We start from the raw sequence: 22424 nt of genomic DNA on the forward strand, positions 1-22424 counted from the left end.
GAAATGCAAATTGAAAAAACAATGAGATACTACTACACACCCATTAGAATGCCCAAAATCCAGAACACTGACACCACCAAATGTTGAAGAGGATGTGGAGTAACAGGAACTCTCATTCATTGCTAGTGGAAATGCAACATGGTACATCCACTTTGGAAGAGAGTTTGGTGGTTTTTACAAAACTAAATATGCTCTTCCCATATGATCCAGCAACCCCACTCTTTGGTATTTACCTAAAGGGGCTGAAAACATCTCTACACAAAAACCTGCACGTGATATTTATAGCAGCTTTTTTCATAATTGCCAAAACTTGAAAGGAACCAAGATGTCCTTTGGTAGGTCAATGTATCAATAATGGTGGTATACCCAGATGACAAAATATTATTCAGCACTAAAAAGAAATGAGCTATCAAGCCATGAAAAGACCTGGAGTAAACTTAAATGCATATCACCAAGGGAAAGAAGCCAATCTGGAAAGGGTACCATACTATGTGATTCTAACTATATGACATTTTAGAAAAGGCAAAACTATGGAGAAACAGTTAAAAAAATCAGTGGTTGCTAGTAGTTGATGGGAAGAGGGAGATAAATAGGTGGAACATGAAGGATTTGTAGGAAAATGCTCTGTATGATATTATAGTAATAGATGTATGTCATTTCACATTTATCCAAACCTACAGAAGGTACAAAACCAAGATGAACCCTAAGGTAAACTATGGACTTTGGGTGATTATGACAGGTCAATGTAGGTTCATCAATTGTAACAAATGTACCACTCTGGTGGGAGATGTTGATAATAGGGGATGCTATGCATGTGTGGAGGCAGGGGGATATGAGAAATCTCTGTACTTTCCCCCTCAATTTTTCTGTGAACCTAAAACTCTAAAATGTGTCTTAATAAAAATGTTCACCATCTGCTTTAGGTACTGCATCTCTGAATTATGCAAAGTAAGTTCGAACTTTAATAAGCATTTGCTGTAGTTCTGCTTTATAAAAATTACCATCCATTAAAGGGACAGTAGTTCTGAAATGAATAAAGTGCAATCTTTGCCTTTGAAAATCTAACAACTGGATGAGGGATTTTGGAATTAGAAATACATCTTGAGCTGGCCTCAAGTTTTTATAGCCATTGTGATGATACAAGCAAGCATTCAAGAAGGCTTATCAAAAATTAATGATGTATTGTATGATGACTAACATAATAAAAAATAAAAATAAATTTTAAAAAGTCTTAATGAAGATAAAGTGTAATGGATAGGGGTGTTAATTCTATTTTTTAAAAAGATTTTATTTATTTGGGAGTGAGAGAGAGAGACCATGAGCAGGGGCAGGGGCAGAGGGAGAAGCAGATTCCCTCCTGAGCAGGGAGCCAGCCACAGGGCTTAATCCAGGACCCTGGGCACAGGGCTTGATCCCAGGTCCCTGGGGTCATGACCTGAGCTGAAGGCAGACGCTTAACCGACTGAGCCACCCAGGTACCCTGAGGTGTTAATTCCATTTAAGAGAAATCCAATCTCCACTTTTTGTGATCCCAAAACGTAAAATTTAATAAATCCACACCTTTGAACTTCTACAGTATTTGATTTTAAATTCTGGACACTATGAATTCATTTATTTACATTTAATGATAAAGTCACTCACTCCTTTCCTTTCTTTTCCTTCCCTATTGCAAATAGTTCATAATGAAAGCTAAAACCTAATTTCATTTTCTGAATTTATCCAGTTACCCAAAATCATGTACAGTGGAAGGATGAAGTTGAAGCCTCAAGTGTGGTAAACACTTGATTTTGATTTGAAGTTTACTATGGAGAACAAATAAGGAATTCCAAATTATCTGGCCAAGTGGGATTAGACATTCAGGGAATGCCCAAAGATTTATAGTGTGTTTTGAAGAAACTGTATTTTTATCTCAAATTCTATTTCTTTTACTCCTCAACTTCACCCTGCTGATTTTATATTCACACACCTCCTGATGAAGAATCCTGGTGGGAGTCTATTGTGCCAATTAGTGAATAAGCATTTTGGGGAAAAAAGAAAAGCCATTGATTTTTCTCATGAGACTGTAAATGTTTGGTTTTTGTTGTTGTTGTTGTTCTGTTTTGTTTTGTTTATTACTGAGTGTAGAGCACAATGCTTAAAACCTACCCATTCTCTTTTGTCTTTTTTTTTTTAATCTCTTGGGGTATATTCTTTAAATTGGATCTAAATACAGAAATCTAAGAAATATAAGTAAAGTAGGAACATTGTTTTGACTAATGTGGCACTTTGAAATTCTACATTTAGTCCTAGGCTTTGGGACAACTGATACTGGACAGTTTGTGTAATATACTTCTTGAGTTAGATTAGGGACAGACATCTTATTTGTTTGAGGCCAGATTAACATAAAATATCTGTTGATAACTACACTTCAGGTGGTAGGAGAAATAAAACCAAGAGAAACAATTAAACATGGATAAGGATTACCTTTTTCAACATGATATATTGTAAGGCATACTAACAAGCTACTTAGCCTGGTTTCTGCATCTGTAAAATGGGACTGTTAACAGATATTAAATGAGAATAAAATGAGATAATGAACATAAAGCTTCCAAATATAATATGCAATGAATGTTGTCTTCTTTACCATTTTGCATAATTTCAGATGATTAGAAAAGAATAAAGTTTTCCTAAAAATAAGGAAATATTTAAAATATTGTGCAATGTTATGAAGGAGAGTTTATTTCATGAGGAATTATAAAATATTAATCACATGTATTCTGAGTGCATATGATAATACAATTGAATATAATTAAGTCAATAATCAATTTGACTCTCTCTCTAGAGAAATTAATTACCACCCACCTCTAAGTTTATTCTGTCAAGAATCATCAGTAAGGTGGTTTTAGAAATTTGGGCTTTAAGGATGGCCATAGAAGTGGGGCTATACTTTATATAAATACATTCATCAATTCATTTATCTCTGGTACATAAAGAGGCATAAAAGAGAATAAAATTGCAAAAATAGTCAAATTTCAAGGGATAGGTTGGGGGAATTAAAGTGTACCTATACCAACAACAATCTACCTTTAAATAATGAAGGTAGAGGAAGCTAATGGCATATATGGTTAAAAAAGGTGAAGGGGGTAAAATTAAATAAAATGAAACAGAAATTATTTTTTACTTTTTATTTTTTAAAAGATTTATTTATTTATCTTAGGGAGAAAGAGGGACAGAGAGAGAGAGAAAGAAAACATGAGTCAGAGGAAGGAGAGAGAGAGAGAAAATCTCAAGCAGTCTCCCCTCTGAGCACAGAGCCTGACTCGGGGCTCAATCCCACAACACTGAGGTCATGACCTGAGCTGAAATAAAAAATTGGACACTTAATCGACCAAGCCATCCAGACACCCTGGAAATTGTTTTTTAGATTTCCAGTTTTTAATAGATGTTCCTATTCAAAATGTCTGAGCATCTTCCATGAAAAATGATGGACATGTCATAAAAGAGAATTTTAAAGCCTTTCTACAGTGTTCGTCGCTAGAGTAAGTGTTGTGACAACCAAGTCTTTTAAAGACAACACTCACCGTAAATAATTGCTATGAATTTTCTCTACCCTAATGAAAATTCCTTCAAAACAACTAGTCTTTTAAGAAAAATGCCTCTACTTTTTTCTTTTGTATATTCAAGAAGCTCTTTGTCTCCAGACTCCATTTTTTAAGAATCTAAATTTCTAATAAAAAGGTATAAGAATCTTGGAAAACTTTGCCTTTTTGAGTTTAGAAAGCATTTTTTTTTTCATCTGTGCTCCCTCTCTTCCTAGTTGTACAGCAGTATCCATTTCTTTCCCTCATCACCAGGTGATTTTCTTTCCATCTTTTTATCTTCACTTAATACTACTTTGTATATATGTGGTTTTTTTTAACTGCTATTTTTAATAGCTATATCTACATACATCAAGTAAATAGCTTGAAGACAGTTTCCAGTGTTTTCAATGAGTTATGTTATAAATATAAATATTCTTTAAATAGTCTTCAGAAGATAAAAACTGTTTAATAGTCAACTGGATGTATTAAAAACAATCTTTTCTTAGTAAGTAACAATGCTATATAGGACGGTAGGTTATTTCTTTTTACATAAGAACATACAACACTTACCCATATCTGGGACCCCATAATAACATGTCTGTTTAGTTTCTTATATTCCTTTATGGCAGACTTTGAGTAAAATGTAAATATCACCTAATAATCACACTCAAAAATGCTTGGAAGCCAGGGTGCTATTAAATAATAATGACATCTTATGCTTTGCTAGAAACTTGTACACTTGGGTGTATTTGACTTATCTACTTTGGTTTAACCTAAGTAGACATCATCAGATAATCAGTCTTAAAAGCTGTCACCATATTGTTGAATTTTCTCTCCAAATAGAAATGTGTTTTAAAATAATCTCTCCCCTTCTGCATAGCTAAGGAAACAATCAACAAAACTAAAAGACAACCTACAGGATGGGAGAAGATATTTGCAAATAACATATCTGATAAAGGGGTAGTATCCAAAATATATAAAGAACTGATACAACTCAACACCCCCAAATCAAATAATCCAATTAAAAAATGGGCAGAAGACATGAACAGACATTTCTCCAAAGAAGAGATACAGATGATCAACAGACACATGAAAAGATGTTCATTATCACTTACCATCAGGGAAATGCAAATCAAAACTGCAGTGAGATATCACCTTACACCTCTCAGAATGGCTAAAATCAACAACATAAGAAACAACAGATGTTGGCGAGGATGTAGAGAAAAAAGAACCCTCACGCATTGTTGGCTGAGAATGGAAACTGGTGGAGCCACTGTGGAAAACAGTATGGAACTTCCTCAAAAAGTTAAAAATAGAATTACTTTATGATCCAGAAATCACACTACTGGGTATTTACCCCAAAAAAAATACAAGAACAGTAATTCAAAAGGAAACATGCCCCCGCCATATTTATAGCAGCATTATTTATAATAGCCAAACTATGGAAAGAGCCAAGATGTCCATCAACAGATGAATGGATAAAGAAGAGGTGGTATATATATGCAATGGAATATTATGCAGCCGTCAAAAGGAATTAAATCTTGCCATTTCCAACAACATGGATGGAACTGGAGGGTACTATGCTGAGCAAAATAAGTCAATCAGAGAAAGACATGTATCATATGATCTCACTGATAGGAGGAATTCTTAATCTCAGGAATCAAACTGAGGTTTGCTGGAGTGGTGGGGGTGGGAGGGATGGGGTAGCTGGGTGATAGACATTGGGGAAGGTATGTGCTACGGTGAGCGCTGTGAATTGTGCAAGACTGTTGAATCACAGACTTGTACCTCTGAAACAAATAATACATTATATGTTTTAAAAAAAGAAGATAGCAGGAAGGGAAAAATGAAGGGGGGGAATCAGAGGGGGAGACAAACCATGAGAGACGATGGACTCTGAGAAACAAACTGAGGGTTCTAGAGAGGAGGGGGGTGGGGGGATGGGTTAGCCTGGTGATGGGTATTAAAGAGGGCACGTATTGAATGGAGCACTGGGTGTTATATGCAAACAATGAATCATGGAACGCCACATCAAAAACTAATGATGTAATGTATGGTGATTAACATAATAAAATTTTTAAAAAAAGAGGTTTGGGTTTACAAAAACTTCTGACTCTGAACTGAAATATAAATCATCTCTCATAGCATCTGTGTTTTTACAATACTCACTCACTTAACAGTAGAAGAATCAATGAAGAGAAGCAAGTAGCTTATATCCTTTGATAATCTCAGCTACTTTATCTGTCCTGGAAATATTTCATATCCAACTCAAAAAATCAAAACTGATGTTAGGGGGTTGGCAGGCATTTTTTTATAAAATGACCCATAAGTGTAACAGCAGCAGAGACTGAAGTAATAAGTTCATGAAATATATAAGATTTATTCATGGACAATCCTAGACCTTCCAGAGAAAAGTCCATATAGCTCCCATAAAGAGCAGAGACTTAGAAATTAAGAATAAGCAATCTCAGAAAGTCTAGTTGTAATCGTTAATAGCTGTAAGACTTGAATCAAGATATCTCATTTAATAAACTCCATGATCCTCAGTGTTTCTCTAAAATAGGGTAAATAATAGCTATGTTAGAGTGTTATTTTGAGGATTAAAGTAAATAGTTGTCTATTTATTTATTTATATAAGATAAAATGTCCAAAACAATGCCTAGGACATTGTAAGTGCTGACATATTTTATTTTATTTTATTTTAAAGATTTTATTTATTTATTTATTTGAGAGAGAGAGAATGAGAGACAGAGAGCATGAGAGGGAAGAGGGTCAGAGGGAGAAGCAGACCCCCCACTGAGCAGGGAGCCTGATGTGGGACTCGATCCCAGGACTCCAGGATCATGACCTGAGCCGAAGGCAGTCGCTTAACCAACTGAGCCACCCAGGCGCCCAGTGCTGACATATTTTAGTACAACATATGTTATATGTTGTGCATATAATTTTGTAGAAGTATGAAGCTGTGATCTCCTTTCTCCTTTGCAGTCTTCTCTGTGTTCAATGGAGTAATTAAGAGTATCTAATTATCAGAAGACACCAACATGAAAAGAAGTGGGCCGCACTTGTGGTTAGCCTAATGCATAGATTTATGAAGCTAGACCTGACATGGCTAACTCAAAAGACAATGCCTTGTGGCACCTGACTGGCTCAGTTGGAAGAGCATGCAACTCTTAAATCTCAGAGTCGTGAGTACGAGCCTCATGTTGGGTATAGAGATTATAAACAAACAAACAAACAAAAACAAACAAACTTACTTACTTAAAAAAAAGAGAGAGAATGCCTTTTTGGACACTATGCCCAGAATGTTACAAAAACCCTACCTAAACTTAACAACTTTACTGCCAAATCACCACTATTAAGCTTTGTGTTGACACTTCCCAGAGGCCAGAAGTTGTCCTTATAAATTATGAAGGACCAGAAGTGAAATACTTCCTTTATCGGATTATTGGTATTTAGGAAGCAATATAGATATAGGGATGCAAGATAGCTCAAAATAAAAGAGAATTTATTCTGAATATGGTAAAGGTAAGATTTCCATTTAAGTAGACCAAGCTATTCATTTGAGAGTAGTTTCTGCACACTGAAACATCAAAAAAAAAAAAAAAATCTATACCAAAAACCAAAAAGTCAATGAAAGGTAATGTAACTCTTTAGCGAGTTACAGCACTTAGATTAAATCTTTTTTTTTTTTTTTTTAAAGGAAGACTTTAAGATTCCTCTTTGGATATATATTTTTCTCTTTCCCAAATTCTGCACCTCAAGAAAATTGACCTCTATGATACTCATTTTTTAAAAAAATCAACTCACTCTCCCAAATTCCTTGATCAGAGCCACTAACTTTCATAGTACCTTCAAAAATGTGTGTTTAATTAGTCACTTCTGAGTTCTAATTTCTTACTCAAGATGGTAAATTTCTTGAGGACAGGGATAGTATCCTGTGTTTTAAAGTCATAAATTTCTAACTATATCATAGACTAGGTAATAAAAATTTATCTATGAAATGAATTTTCTCTAGGGAAAACGGCATTGGTAGGCCCACTTTTACATGGCAAGTTTTATTCAGCAAAATTCAAAGCACTAGAAGGAACAGATGGAAAGCTCTAAGAGAAGAAGCTTCCCCATAAGTAGCCAGTTCCGTCAAATGTTTCCCCATGAACAGACATGTGCCATATTGCTATGAGAGTTCCTCAGAGCTATGTAACATTTTAAGAAATTCTACTCTCAATGCTGATAAGATGAAGAACTAGTGCTCTCTGGATGGATTTATAACTGAATAAAGGATTTTGTCCAAAGAATATGAATTATGGATCAAATTGTGTATGATTTTATCTAAAATTAAGCTCTCTTGAAACAATTTTTAATTACAGATTTAGTAAGAACTGTTAAAATACTGACCAAACTTTTGAATTCATATAAAGCTGGAAGGACTTATCAGAATCCAACAATACCTTGATAAAGTAAAATTATGGGTTAAATTTTAAAGATAAATAGCATTAAACAGAATATTTATGTTTAGTCCATCCCTAATCCACCATTCACTGCCTTTGATATTCCACAAACTTCCAATTCAATATGGTAGAAATATGACTTAACACTATGTGAAATAGATTTCAAGGTTGTAATAAGCTTCACATGACTGAAAGTTATACATTTTTACATATTTTAAATATTTTATATACATTTATAATTACATAATATATATAAACAAGATACATTTTTATATATTTATATGTATGTATATTTACATCTATATGCTAAAACTGTTAATGCAAACAGTCTGCTTCAAAGAATGTCTGTCAAGAATGAAGGCATTCTGTTCTCATGAACAGTTTGAAACCACAGTGGTGATATTTCTCTTTGCCACAAACTAGAATGCACACAGAAGAGAGTGATGGCAATTGAGAAGGGACTCAAGACCCAATGTATGAGGAATAGGTGAAAAAACCAGAGGTTTAAACCAGAAAGGCAAGTTACACGGAAACTAGAGGGTGGCCCTTAAATGCTGTAGAGTTGTCACTGAAAGAAAGTTTAAACCTGTACCCTTCGGTCCTAAAGGCACAACTAGCATCAGGACAACCATTTAGCAAAGGGTTTTACTTCTACATAGTTCTACATTTGCTGAGCACTCTGCAAGTATTCAATCCCCAACTGAAACTATAGAGGACATTTAAGCAATGAAGTGGTGGTTTATTTTAGGTGACCTCCAGAGTTTTAGTCTATCTTGAGAATCTATTGTTCTACAAATTTATTTCCTACTTCCAAAGCTCTGAAATAGAGAGATTTTTTTTCAAGCATGGATCAATAAATTATTGTTTGGGGTAGCTTCAGGTTTATGTGCTTATGATTTAGAACTTCTTAGTCTCAGCAGGAGGCTAGAATAGAGAACATCTTGAATTAATATTCTAGACCAAAGATGATTGCAAGTAAAAATAATCTCAAACTCATGTAAAGAGTTTGGGTTAAATTATTTTTAGAATTATATAGTGGAAAAAGGAATATATGTGCTTATAATTCATCCATATTTCTACTCATATATATGATGATTTGTAAACAATCCATAAACTGAGCTACAAAAAATATATCAAGGGAAATATGCAAGTCTACATTTTATGATAGGTTTCAGAAAGCTGTAAAAACTTCAGGTGGCTCCAGAGATCAACATTTGACTATATTTTGTTTACAATACAGTAGTAAAAAGTCAGCCACTAGTAAGACAGCCTAGGCTAATATAAAGCAAATATTACCATTTGTACTTAACTGACATCTTTCTCTGGCTGTTAAAATATACTTGACCTTATAAATATTTCTGCTTGCCATTGTATGGGAAGCTAAACAGGTACAAGGCACAGTGCTGAATATCTCTTTTTCAGTAACATACCAATTCATTATTTGTCTCTGAAAACAGCAACTCATTCAAATGGGAACTGGAATGAATTAATAAATATGAGAAATGTTACTTTCCGCCTTAGCATCGAATGGAAAAAGAACAATGAAATTTTCAGGCCATTTGAAAGAAATACAGAACAAAAAATGTGTTAGAGAGAGGGTACAGGTTTGCCAGGATAACCGGCTTTCTGAAAAACAATTATATATATTACCCTAAGAGAAATAAACGTTTTACAAGAGCTAAGTGGGATGAGCAGTGTGTGTGACTCTGTCACTTGTGGAATTGGTTGGTGCTTGGATTGTAGAATTATAGCCTCATAATAGGAAGACTTCAGCCTATTGTTAACTGTTTATCCACTGGGCAGGTTGACCTTGTCTCTGTGTGAGTGTGCTCTGTCAGCCTGAGTCAAAGACGAACTTAATGTAGACTGTTGTCTGTGTCCCTAAGACTAAAGCAAACAAGTAGGCATGGGAGTTAAGGTGGAATCTTCCAGATACCTTAGCTACTCATGTGACCTGTTCAAAAGATCCATTTCCTAAGGAATCATGGTCACCCAAAACTTCAAATTAAAAAGCCTGAGTCCTACTATGTAGACAAAAAATGATAACCCATTAAAGAGGCTCAACAGCAAGAGAAAAAAAAAAAAACAGCCAGAAATGGAAAAATATACATTGGATTAACAAGAACTTTAAGAAAGAACAGAAATGAAAATTGAATTAAAACTAATAAGAATATTTAGCAGTATCATTTTTATACACCTCTGGTAAGAATGAAAATTGGTAAACCACTTTAGAAAACTGGTGATATCTTCTGAAGGTGAAAGTGTCCATCCTCAATGGTCTAGCAATTTCACTCCAGAATTCCAATAGTACATGTGTGTTCCACAAAATATGTACAGAATTTTCATAGCAACTTTACTCATAATAGCCCAAGCCTGAAGTGATGTGGATGCCCATCAACATTAGAATAAATAGATGTTTTATTGTTACATGGTTTATTAATGAAATGGAATATTATACAACAGTGATAAATTACTGCTATACAGAACAACATGGACAAATCTTGCAAACATAATACTGAAAGCCAGACACAAAAAGAAGAATGTACTATGTTATTCCATTTGCAGGAAATTTAAAAAATCAGGTAAAGTTATTCAGTGATGGCTGAAGTCAGAAAGGTACTTTCGGAGGGAGGGTGTTGACCTTGTGAGTGTATAATGGAGGCTTCTGGGATGATGATTCTATATATTAATCTATATATTAATTACAATTTGGATATATATGTAAAAATAAATTTAGTTGTTCATTTTAGATTATGTGCTTTGTAGGTGCTATACTCCAATAGTAAGGTAAGAACGAACACTCATCAGATGATTATATAGATTGTATATTATAACTATGTCATAAATATATTATTTTTATATTAATATAGCATAAATACAGCTCTCTTGTCCCACATAAAAATACCTCCTTCTAGAGTTTAAAACCTGATTAAAACCTAAGCAATTTACCGGATGGGTAGAAAGAGAATATGGTCAACCTAAACACAAGGAGATAAAAATCATGAAGAAAATAATATATCTTTGATATACCTAGTATCTGTAATATGAATTAAAAGGATTTAGGAAGTTCCAGAGTCCTGGCAATTTTTTTAACTCTAAGTAGAAAGAGAAACAGTTCCAAACAGAAAGAGCAATTTGCCTATGATGGAGAAATGAATTAGATTACAATATTGAAAACAAGAGGACAGAATTTGTATCTATAAATTATTTATAGCAAAAGAATCTATCTCTAGGCTCTTTCCAGGGCAAATAGAAATGTTTGAGGTCATTCTGCCTATTCAACTGAACAATAATCAGGTGCTTGTAACTTCCTCTCAGGTACAATGCATTGGGAAGAAGTGAGCATTCCTGTTTACTGAGCACCTACCATCATCTACCAGGACTTAGGTAGGCATTTTCACATGAGTTGCATATTCATTACAGCAAGGTCCACTGAGGCATCGAGATAAATAACTTTCTAAATTTACATGAATATCAAGTTATGAGGCAGGGATCCAATCCAGATCTGTGTAAATTCTGACCCTGAGGACATATCCACTCTTGCCTTCCCCACCAAACTGCCATACCCCACTGCTGATATTTCCTTGGATCATTTTAATATAGGCTTCATCCACTGGTGAAATGCTGAAATACAGCTATCACTGGAAATGATGATCTTTTAAACTATTAGCTATTCTTTCCTAAGGGGTGGGGGAAGTAGAGGAAGAAGTAAACAATAGATTTTGATAGGAGGATATGGAAAAAGAACCCGTATTGGTAATGTCTAAGAAAATTCCATGCTATGCTTTCAGTTGAGTAAAATCCCAAAGACAGATGGGGCGGAGCAAGATGGCGGAGGAGTAGGAGACCTGGATTTCGTCTGGTCTCAGGAATTCACCTGGATAGGGATCAAACCATTCTGAACACCTACGAAATCAACAGGAGATCGAAGAAAAGAATAGCAGCAACTCTCTGAACAGAAAAGCTGCCACTTTCTGGAAGGTAGGATGTGTGGAGAAGTGAATCCGAGGCGATATTCAGGAGAATAGACGGCGGGAGAGGGGGCCTCCGTCGGCCGCTTCTGGCAAGTGATAGAGCCGCGGAGCACAAAATCGGACCTTTTAGAAGTCAGCTCCACTGAGGGACGTCGCTCCAGTGGCTAAGCGGGGGGTGGAAACCTCTCTGGACAGTGTGGTCTCAGGACCCTCGGGGTCACAGAAAGACTGGGGTACCTGAGTGCGGCAGAGCTCCCGGGTATCGGAGCGGGGAAGCCGGCTGCAGAGACGGAGCCAAGGAGTGGGCTCACAGCTCAGGGTAGCCATAAAACTATGATCTGCACAGTTGGGCCACTGCTCCTCCAGCAGGGACCCAACAAGTGGCAGATCCGGGGAGACTCCTCTTCCTCCCCGAGGAGGAGCGGTGCAGGAATGCACCGCAGGGATCTGCTGGGTTTGGAGACTCCACACAGGGTCGTTTGCCAGAGATAGAAATGCTCGGTCACAGGCCGGGTGAGCACAGAGTGCGGCCAGAGACCGGGGAGACGGCGGGAGTGACTGACTGCTTTTCTCTGGGGGATCACTGAGGAGTGGGGCCCCGAGTTCCCCGTTCCTCCGGGACGGAGATTGGGAGGCCGCCATTTTCACTCTCCTCCTCCAAACCTGTATGGAAAGCTTGCAGGGAACAAAAGCTCCCAAGAGCAAACCCAGGCAGATTACTTAGCCTGGACAGCAAGGGCGGGGCAATTTCACCTCGGCAAAGACATTTGGGAACCACAGCAACAGGCCCCTCCACCAGAAGATCAGCAAGAACAGCCGGCCAACCAAATTTACCTATCAATGAGAATGGCAGAACTCCAGAGCTAGGGGAATACTGCACAGAGAATTCATAGCATTTTTACCATGATTCATTAGTCTTTCAAAGTTAATTTTTTTAAATGTCTTTTTTTTTAATTTTTTCTTTTTCCCTTTTTCAACCAACATCTTATCAATCACTTTTTTAAAAAAACATTTTTATTTTTCATTTTTAGAGTCATATTCTATCCCTTCATAGTAGTTACCCTTATTTTTGGCATATATATATATAAGTTGTTCTCTCTTTAAAATTTTGAGAAACAGATTCTTCTAACAGATCAAAATATACCCTAAATCTCTAGTGTATGGCTTTGTTCTAGTCTCCTGCCTGATCACATTCTCTCCCTTTTTTTCTTTTCTTTTTTTTAAACCTCTTCTTTCTTTTTTCAAAAAACTTCTTATCAATTCCTTTTAAAAAATTTCTTAAAATTTTCATCTTTACAGTCATATTCCATCCCTTCATCGTATCAACCCTTATTTTTGTAAATATATAAGTTTTTCTTTCTTTAAAATTTTGGGAGGCACTTTCTTCTAACAGACCAAAATACACCCAAAATCTAGTGTGTGGCACTGATCTATGCACTGGCCTGATCATATTTAATCATATTCTGATTTTTTTGTTTTGTTCTGTTTTTGTTTGTTTTTATCTTTTTCTTTTTCTGTTTTCTTTTTTCTTTCTTTCCCTTTCTTTTCCCCTGGTTTCAGGTCTTTTCTGATTTGTTTAGAGTATATTTTCTGGGGACGTTGTTACCCTGTTAGCATTTTGTTCTCTCATTCATCTATTCTCCTCTGGACAAAATGACAAGAAGAAAAAAATCACCTCAGCAAAAAGAACAAGAGGTAGTACCGACTGACAGGGACCTACTCAAAACGGACATTAGTACGATGTCAGACCTAGAGTTCAGAATCTTGATTTTAAAGATACTAGCTGGGCTTGAAAAAAGCATGGAAGTTATTAGAGAAACCCTTACTGGAGAAATAAAAGAACTAAAATCTAAGCAAGTCAAAATCAAAAAGGCTATTAATGAGGTGCAACCAAAAATGGGGGCACTAACTGCTAGGATAAATGAGGCAGAAGAGAGAATCAGTGATATAGAAGACCAAATGATGGAAAATAAAGAAGCTGAGAAAAAGAGATAAACAACTACTGCATGACCAGGGCAGAATTCCAGAGATAAGTGATACCATAAGACTAAACAACATTAGAATAATTGGGATACAAGAAGAAGAAAGAGAGAGGGGGGCAGAAGGTGTATTGGAACAAATTATAGCAGAGAACTTCCCTAATTTGGGGAAGGAAACAGGCATCAAATCCAAGAGGCACAGAGAATCCCTCTCAAAATCAATAAAAATAGGTCAACACCCCGACATCTAATAGTAAAACTTACGAGTCTCAGAGACAAAGAGAAAATCCTGAAAGCAGCTCGGGAGAAGAGATATGTAACCTACAATGGTAGAAACATTAGATTGGCAACAGACCTATCCACAGAGACCTGGCAGGCCAGAAAGGACTGCCATGATATCTTCAGAGCACTAAATGAGAAAAATATGGAGCCAAGAATACTATATCCAGCTAGGCTGTCATTGAAAATAGAAGGAGAGATAAAATGCTTCCAGGACAAACAAAAACTAAAGGAATTTGCAAACATGAAACCAACCCTACAAGAAATATTGAAAGGGGTCCTCTAAGCAAAGAGAGAGCCGAAAAGCAACATAGACCAGAAAGGAACACAGACAATATACAGTAACAGTCACCTTACAGGCAATACAGTGGCACTAAATTCATATCTTTCAATAGTTACCCTGAATGTGAATGGGATAAATGTCCCAATCAAAAGACACAGGCTATCAGACTGGATTAAAAAACAGGACCCATCATTATGCTGTCTGCAAGAGACTCATTTTAGACCCAAAGATACCCCCAGATTGAAAGTGAGTTGGTGGAAAAATATTTACCATGCATTTGCACACCAAAAGGAAGGTGGGGTGGCAATCCTTATATCAAACAAATTAGATTTTAAACCAAAGACTGTAATAAGAGATGAGAAATGACACCATATCCTACTTAAAGGGTCTATCCAACAATAACATCTAACAATTGTAAATATCTATGCCCCTAACATGGGAGCAGCCAACTATATAAGGCAATTAATAACAAATGCAAAGAAACACATTGACAACAGTACAAAAATAATGGGGGACTTTAACACCCCCTGACTGAAATGGACAGATCATCTAAGCAAAAGATCAACAAGGAAATGAAGACTTTAAATGACATACTGGACCAAATGGACTTCACAGACATATTCAGAACATTCCATCCCAAAGCAACGGAATACACATTCTTCTCTAGTGCCCATGGAACATTCTCCAGAATAGATCACATCCTAGGTCACAAATCAGGTCTCAACCGGTACCAAAAGATTGGGGTTATACCCTGCATATTTTCAGACCACAATGCTTTGAAACTAGAACTCAATCACAAGAGGAAAGTTGGAAAGAACTCAAACACATGGAGGCTAAAGAGCATCCTACTAAAGAATGAATGGGTGAACCAGGAAATTAAGAAGAATTAAAAAAATTCATGGAAACCAATGAAAATGAAAACACAATGGTTCAAAATTTGGGGATGCAGCAAAGGCAGTCCTAAGAGGAAAGTATATAGCAATACAAGCCTTTCTCAAGAAACAAGAAAGGTCTCAAATACACAACCTAACCGTACAACTAAAGGAGCTGGAGAAAAAACAGCAAAGAAAGCCTAAACCTAGCAGGAGAAGAGAAATATTAAAGATCAGAGCACAAATCAATGAACTAGAAACCAAAAGAACAGTAGAACAGATCAACGAAACTAGGAGCTGGTTCTTTGAAAGAATTAACAAGATTGATAAACCCCTGGCCAGACTTTCAAAAAGAAAAGAAAAATGACCCAAATCAACAAAATCATGAATGAAAGAGGAGAGATCACAACCAACACCAAAGAAATACAATTATAAGAACATATTATCAGCAACTATATGCCAGCAAATTAGATAACCTGGGAGAAATGGATGCATTCCTAGAGATGTATCAACTACCAAAACCTAACCAGGAAGAAATTGAAAACCTGAACAGACCTATAACCACTAAGGAAATTGAAGCAGTCATCAAAAATCTCCCAGCAAAAGCCCAGGATCAGATGGCTTCCCAGGGGAACTCTACCAAACATTTAAAGAAGAATTAATACCCATTCTTTTGAAACTTTTCCAAAAAATAGAAATGGAAGGAAAACTTCCAAACTCGTTTTATGAGGCCACCATTACCTTGATCCCAAAACCAGACAAAGACCCCACCAAAAAGGAGAATTACAGATCAATATCCTTGATGAACATGGATGCAAAAATTCTCACCAAAATACTAGCCAATAGGATCCACCAGTACATTAAAAGGATTGTTCACCATGACCAAGTGGAATTTATCCCTGGGCTGCCAGGTTGGTTCAACATCTGCAAATCAATCAACGTGATAAAATACATTAACAAAAGAAAGAACAAGAATTATATGATCCTTTCAACAGATGCAGAAAAAGCATTTGACAAAGTACAGCATCCTTTCTTGGTGAAAAATATTCAGAGTATACGGATAGAGGGTACATACCTCAATATCATAAAAGCCATCTATGAAAAACCTACAGCGAATATCATTCTCAATGGGGAAAAACTGAGAGCTTTCCCCCTAAGGTCAGCAACGTGGCAGGGATGTCCACTATCACCACTGCTATTCAACATAGTATTAGAATCCTAGCCACAGCAATCAGACAACCAAAAGAAATAAAAGGCATCTAAATCAGCAAAGAAGAATTCAAACTCTCACCCTTTGCAGATGATATGATACTTTATGTGGAAAACCCAAAAGACTCCACCCCAAAATTGCTAGAACTCACACAGGAATTCAGTAAAGTGGCAGGATATAAAAATCAGTGCCCAGAAATCAGTGGCATTCCTATACACCAACAACAAGACAGAAGAAAGAGAAATTAAGGAATCGATCCCATTTACAATTGCACCCAAAACCATAAGATACCTAGGAATAAATCTAACCAAAGAGGCAAAGAATCTGTACTCAGAAAACTATAAAATACTCATGAAAGAAATTGAGGAAGACACAAAGAAATGGGAAAACGTTCCATGCTTATGGATTAGAAGAACAAATATTGTGAAGATGTTAATGGTACCTAGAGCAATATACACATTCAATGCAATCCCCATCAAAATACCATCCACTTTTTTTAAAGAAATGGAGCAAAGAATCCTAAAATTTGTATGGAACCAGAAAAGACCCCAAATAGCCAGAGGAATGTTGACAAAGAAAAGCAAAGCTCATAGCATCACAATTCTGGACTTCCAGCTCTATTACAAAGCTGTCATCACCAAGACAGTATGGTACTGGCACAAAAACAGACACATAGATCAATGGAACAGAATCGAGAGCCCAGAAATGGACCCTCAACTCTATGGTCAACTAAACTTTGACAAAGCAGGAAAGAATGTCCAACGGAAAAAAGTCTCTTCAACAGATGGTGTTGGGAAAATTGGACAGCCACCTGCAGAAGAATGAAACTGGACCATTTCCTTACACCACACACACAAATAGACTCCAAATGGTTGAAAGACTGAAATGTGAGACAGGAGTCCATCAAAATCCTAAAGGCGAACGCAGGCAGCAACCTCTTCGACCTCAGCCGCAGCAACTTCTTCCTAGAAACATCGCCAAAGGCAAGAGAAGCTAGAGCAAAAATGAACTATTGGGACTTCATCAAGATAAAAAGCTTTTGCACAGCAAAAGAAACAGTCCACAAAACCAAAAGACAACCGACAGAATGGGAGAAGATGTTTGCAAATGACATATCAGATAAAGGGCTAGTATCCAAAAACTATAAAGAACTTATCAAACTCAACACCCAAAGAACAAATAATCCAATCAAGAAATGGGCAGAAGACATGAACAGACATTTTTCCAAAGAAGACATCCAAATGGCCAACAGGCACATGAAAAAGTGCTCAACATCGCTCAGCATCAGGGAAATCCAAATCAAAACCTCCATGAGATACCACCTCACACCAGTCAGAATGGCTAAAATTAACAAGTCAGGGAATGACAGATGTTGGCGGGGATGTGGAGAAAGGGGAACCCTCCTACACTGTTGGTGGGAATGCAAGCTGGTGCAACCCCTCTGGAAAACAGTATGGAGGTTCCTCAAATCAGTACCGTTCGATCCAGCAATTGCACTACTGGGTATTTACCCCAAAGATACAAATGTAGGGACCCGAAGGGGTACGTGCACCCCAATGTTTATAGCAGCAATGTCCACAATAGCCAAACTTTGGAAAGAGCCAAGATGTCCATTGACAGATGAATGGATAAAGAAGAGGTGGTATATATACACAATGGAATATTATGCAGCCATCAAAAGGAATGAGATCTTGCCATTTGCAACGACGTGGATGGAACTGGAGGGTGTTATGCTTAGTGAAATAAGTCAATCAGAGAAAGACATGTATCATACGACCTCACTGATATGAGGAATTCTTAACCTCAGGAAACAAACTGAGGGTTCCTGGAGTGGTGGGGGTGAGAGGGATGGGGTGGCTGGGTGATAGACATTGGGGAGGGTATGTGCTATGGTGAGCGCTGTGAATTGTGTAAGACTGTTGAATCACAGACCTGTACCTCTGAAACAAATAATATATTATATGTTTGAAAATAAAAAAAAAGGAGAAGATAGCAGGAAGGGAAAAATGAAGGGGGGGAAATCGGAGGGGGAGATGAGCCATGAGAGACGATGGACTCTGAAAAACAAACTAAAGGTTCTAGAGGGAAGGGGGTGTGAGGATGTTTTAGCCTGGTGATGGGTATTAAAGAGGGCACATTCTGCATGGAGCACTGGGTGTTATGCACAAAATGAATCATGGAACACTACATCAAAAACTAATGATGTAATGTATGGTGATTAACATAACAATAAAAAATTAAAAAAAATTCCCACAGATAGAGAAACATAATGTGTCCTGAATCTTCTTAACACCTTATTCACCATGTGTTCCATGTTCTATACCATCCAAATTCTTGGTGTGTCTAACTGGTAATTGTTTCTCAAAATGCATAACTGTTGCACTGAACCTGACGTTGACCCACAAATAGAAATTGGTTGCTGTTCTGGAAATGAAATTATAATTTGGGTGGGGAAAGGGTTGGCACCTTTCTCCCAGTGAATGAGATATTAAACAGTGGTTGAACCTATACAAAAATATGTTTGAGATAAGACACAGGGAGAGCTTTCAATTAGCGGTCTGCAGCTGGAGCATTCTCAAAACACGTTATGTAATTAGGCAACAAAGACAATTTCCCTGTGGAAAAAAAGCTATGGATATTTTTTACAGTGTTGAGGTGAAAAGACTTACTATGGGCTATTCACATAAAAACAGGACTCTTTTTATTATCATCATCATCCCTGCCAAAGCTGCCATCACCACAACCATGGCCACTGCCACCCCCACGGCAACCATCACCAGGGTCTTCTCCATTCCCCTTCCCCTCCTCCTGCAACCTCCTCCTTTTCCTCCTACTCATCATTATTACCAGGAAACTCAAGGGAAAAATCATTCATTTTGTTTATTTGTTTACCCTAAGCATGGATTTCATGGATGAAATTTCCCATGAACAGCCAATACTTATCAGGGGAATGTGAGATGCTGCCATGTTGCACGGGTTGTAGGGCTCTCTTCTCCTTAGTTTCTCTCAGCTGTCCCAGCTCTCCCACTCCCTGCCTCCTCAGAGAACCAGAGTCTTCCTGGAACCCTATCTAAAATTTGTGCATCTTCACATTTAATCCGGGTTTCCTATAGCCCTGCTATCTCTTCTTCTGCAGGCCAATTTTAATCATTAAATTCCAGGAACCAATCCAAAAGAACATTAGTAAGAGACAAATCTCAATAGTATTGGGGTTTGCTGCTAAGAATGTGTTCTGTTTTTTTGTTATATTTGGTGAAAGAACAATTTAAAAATACTTTGGATTTTATAGGTGCCTTCTCCAAAGGTAATCTGTCCCAGGTACATTATCCTATTAATTTAAAACCCAAATATGTATTTCAAGGGAAATTTTACCTCTATGTCTGTGATTAATTCATACTAAAGTCATCAAAATACAGTCAAGTGAGAGCTGTTTGATGTCCAAGTGCCCGTTTATGAAGCATTTCAATCTTTCCCCTCTAATCAAGAAATTAAAAAAACAAATCCAGCCATAAATAAAACTCAACCCCTAAAAAGCCTTGGCTTTGTCTTGAAATGTAAAGGCTTATGGAATCAGGGAGATTTCAAGTATGTTCTTTTCTATCAGTAATTCTGATTATTCTCTGAAATATAATTCAGTGTTCTTAAGATTATAAAATTGGTTCATTTATCTTGACAGTAAGAGAATTAATGAGGTGATACCTGGTCAAGCAATTTCAACTCAGAGGCAGACTCTAAAACTGTGATTCATATTTGTCATTATTGTTGGTTGTTGTATTTGCTTTTATAGGTACGATGAATCTGGTTTTAATTTATTATAGTAACATTGACTGTATTGCCATACTGAATCATTGGGACAGATACTGCCATATGATCCGCATATCTCTGAAACTCTGCCTTTTTATTGACCAAAGCATGGTAAATTCTTAGATTTATTTTTTTAATGTGTATGGGGTATTACTCTATAATTAATTTTTAGTAGTTACAATTATTGAGAGCCATGTGCCAGCCACTATATTAACTGCCTTAAAAACACACTTTTTTTTTTAACTCTTAAAACTACCCATCTAAGCAATAATGCCTCCATTCTTGCAAGCTAGATACTTTCTTTTAAATTTAATTTCTATATTAATTCTTTTGTCCTACTGGCCTACTTTGCCCTTTCTCTGACACGTAATAGGATATTTCTATTAATAACAATATTTGAAAATTGGAAAATTTTACATAAATATAAAATACTTTCCCATCTAGGGGCACCTGGGTGGCTCAGTCGTTAAGCGTCTGCCTTCGGCTCAGGTCATGATCCCAGAGGGATCGAGCCCCGCATGGGGCTCCCCGCTCTGCAGGAAGCCTGCTTCTCCCTCTCCCTCTCCCACTCCCCCTGCTTGTGCTCCCTCTCTCGCTGTGTCTCTCTCTGTCAAATAAATAAATAAAATCTTAAAAAAAAATACTTTCCCATCTATATATTTTTAAGATTTTATTTATTTATTTATTTATTTGAGAGACAGCGAAGAGAGAACTTGTGCTAGCAAGTGGAGGGGCAAAGGAGGAGGGAGAGGAAGAGGGAAAGAATCCCAAGCAGATTCCACACTGAGCGTGGAGCCCCACGCAGGGCTCGATCTCACAACCTTGAGGTCATGACCTGAGCAGAAACCAAGAGTCTGACGCTCAACCCAACCAACTGAGCCACCAAGGCACCCCACCACCACCCATGTTTTTATTTGAATATTTAAACTATCCCTTTTGGAAGACCAGAAATCATATTATTTTTATTTCTTTTCTAAAGAAGAAACTCAGGTTTGCCGGAGGTAGTTCACTTACTTACATATGAAAAAATCAACAAATACCAGAGCTAAAGTGAAAATCAAGACTTCAGATGAATGGGTAATGATCCTGCCACATATTCGACTTTCTAGAGGTCTCATCCTTTTCCTTAACTCTACTTTATTAGTATAAGAGATGTCTCTAATAAATATACTACAGTATACCATACACTATATATTTAACTATCTACAGATTCATATATAGTATCTACACTGATTTACTATCATTCTGTATTTGAGTTAACTAGAATATCTTTCTTTTTTCTTTTTCTTTTATTTTTTTCAAAGATTTTATTTATTTATTTGAGAGAGAGAGAGAGAGAGAGAGAGTGAACACAGGAGCAGGGGCCGAGGGAGAAGGAGAAGGAGACTCCCCTACTGAGCAGGGGGTCCGACATGGGGCTTGATCCCAGGACCCTGGGATCATGACCTGAGCCAAACGCAGACGCTTAACTGACTGAGCCACCTGTGCACCCCTGAGTTAACTAGAATGTCTTAAAAATAATAATGTAAACTATAGAGATAAATACTTTAGTTCTTTATTATCTGCCAGTTTCTTTGCTATATAACTGACATAACAGGTCTAATAAATCCCATGAAGTACAATTAAACACATAGGATACTAAAGACCAGAGAGGTTAAGTCATTTGCCTAAGGTCACCAGGAGAGTAAGAAAGGATGTAACATATTTATTTCTTAGTTCTAAAAACACTTAACATTCCATGAAAGCATGTTTATATAATTTCTATCTTTTTTATAGCAATTATACTAAGTGTTTCATTTTGGTTTTGAAGTTTTGCTAGAGATAGTAAAGATGAATTATTTTACTTAATAGATCTCCCTTAAATTTACAGAGGTTGTATCTGTCTGCCTAACAACAATGCAAAAGTCAATGTTCATTTTTTTTTTTTCTCCTGTTTCCCAAGGGACTGTGCTCACTTTGGCAGCACATATACTGTTTCCCAAGGGACTTGTGCTTTCATTATCTTTTTTGGGGGG

This window comes from Zalophus californianus, chromosome 6 (genome assembly GCF_009762305.2).
Source record: "Zalophus californianus isolate mZalCal1 chromosome 6, mZalCal1.pri.v2, whole genome shotgun sequence".
NCBI lineage: Eukaryota > Metazoa > Chordata > Mammalia > Carnivora > Otariidae > Zalophus > Zalophus californianus.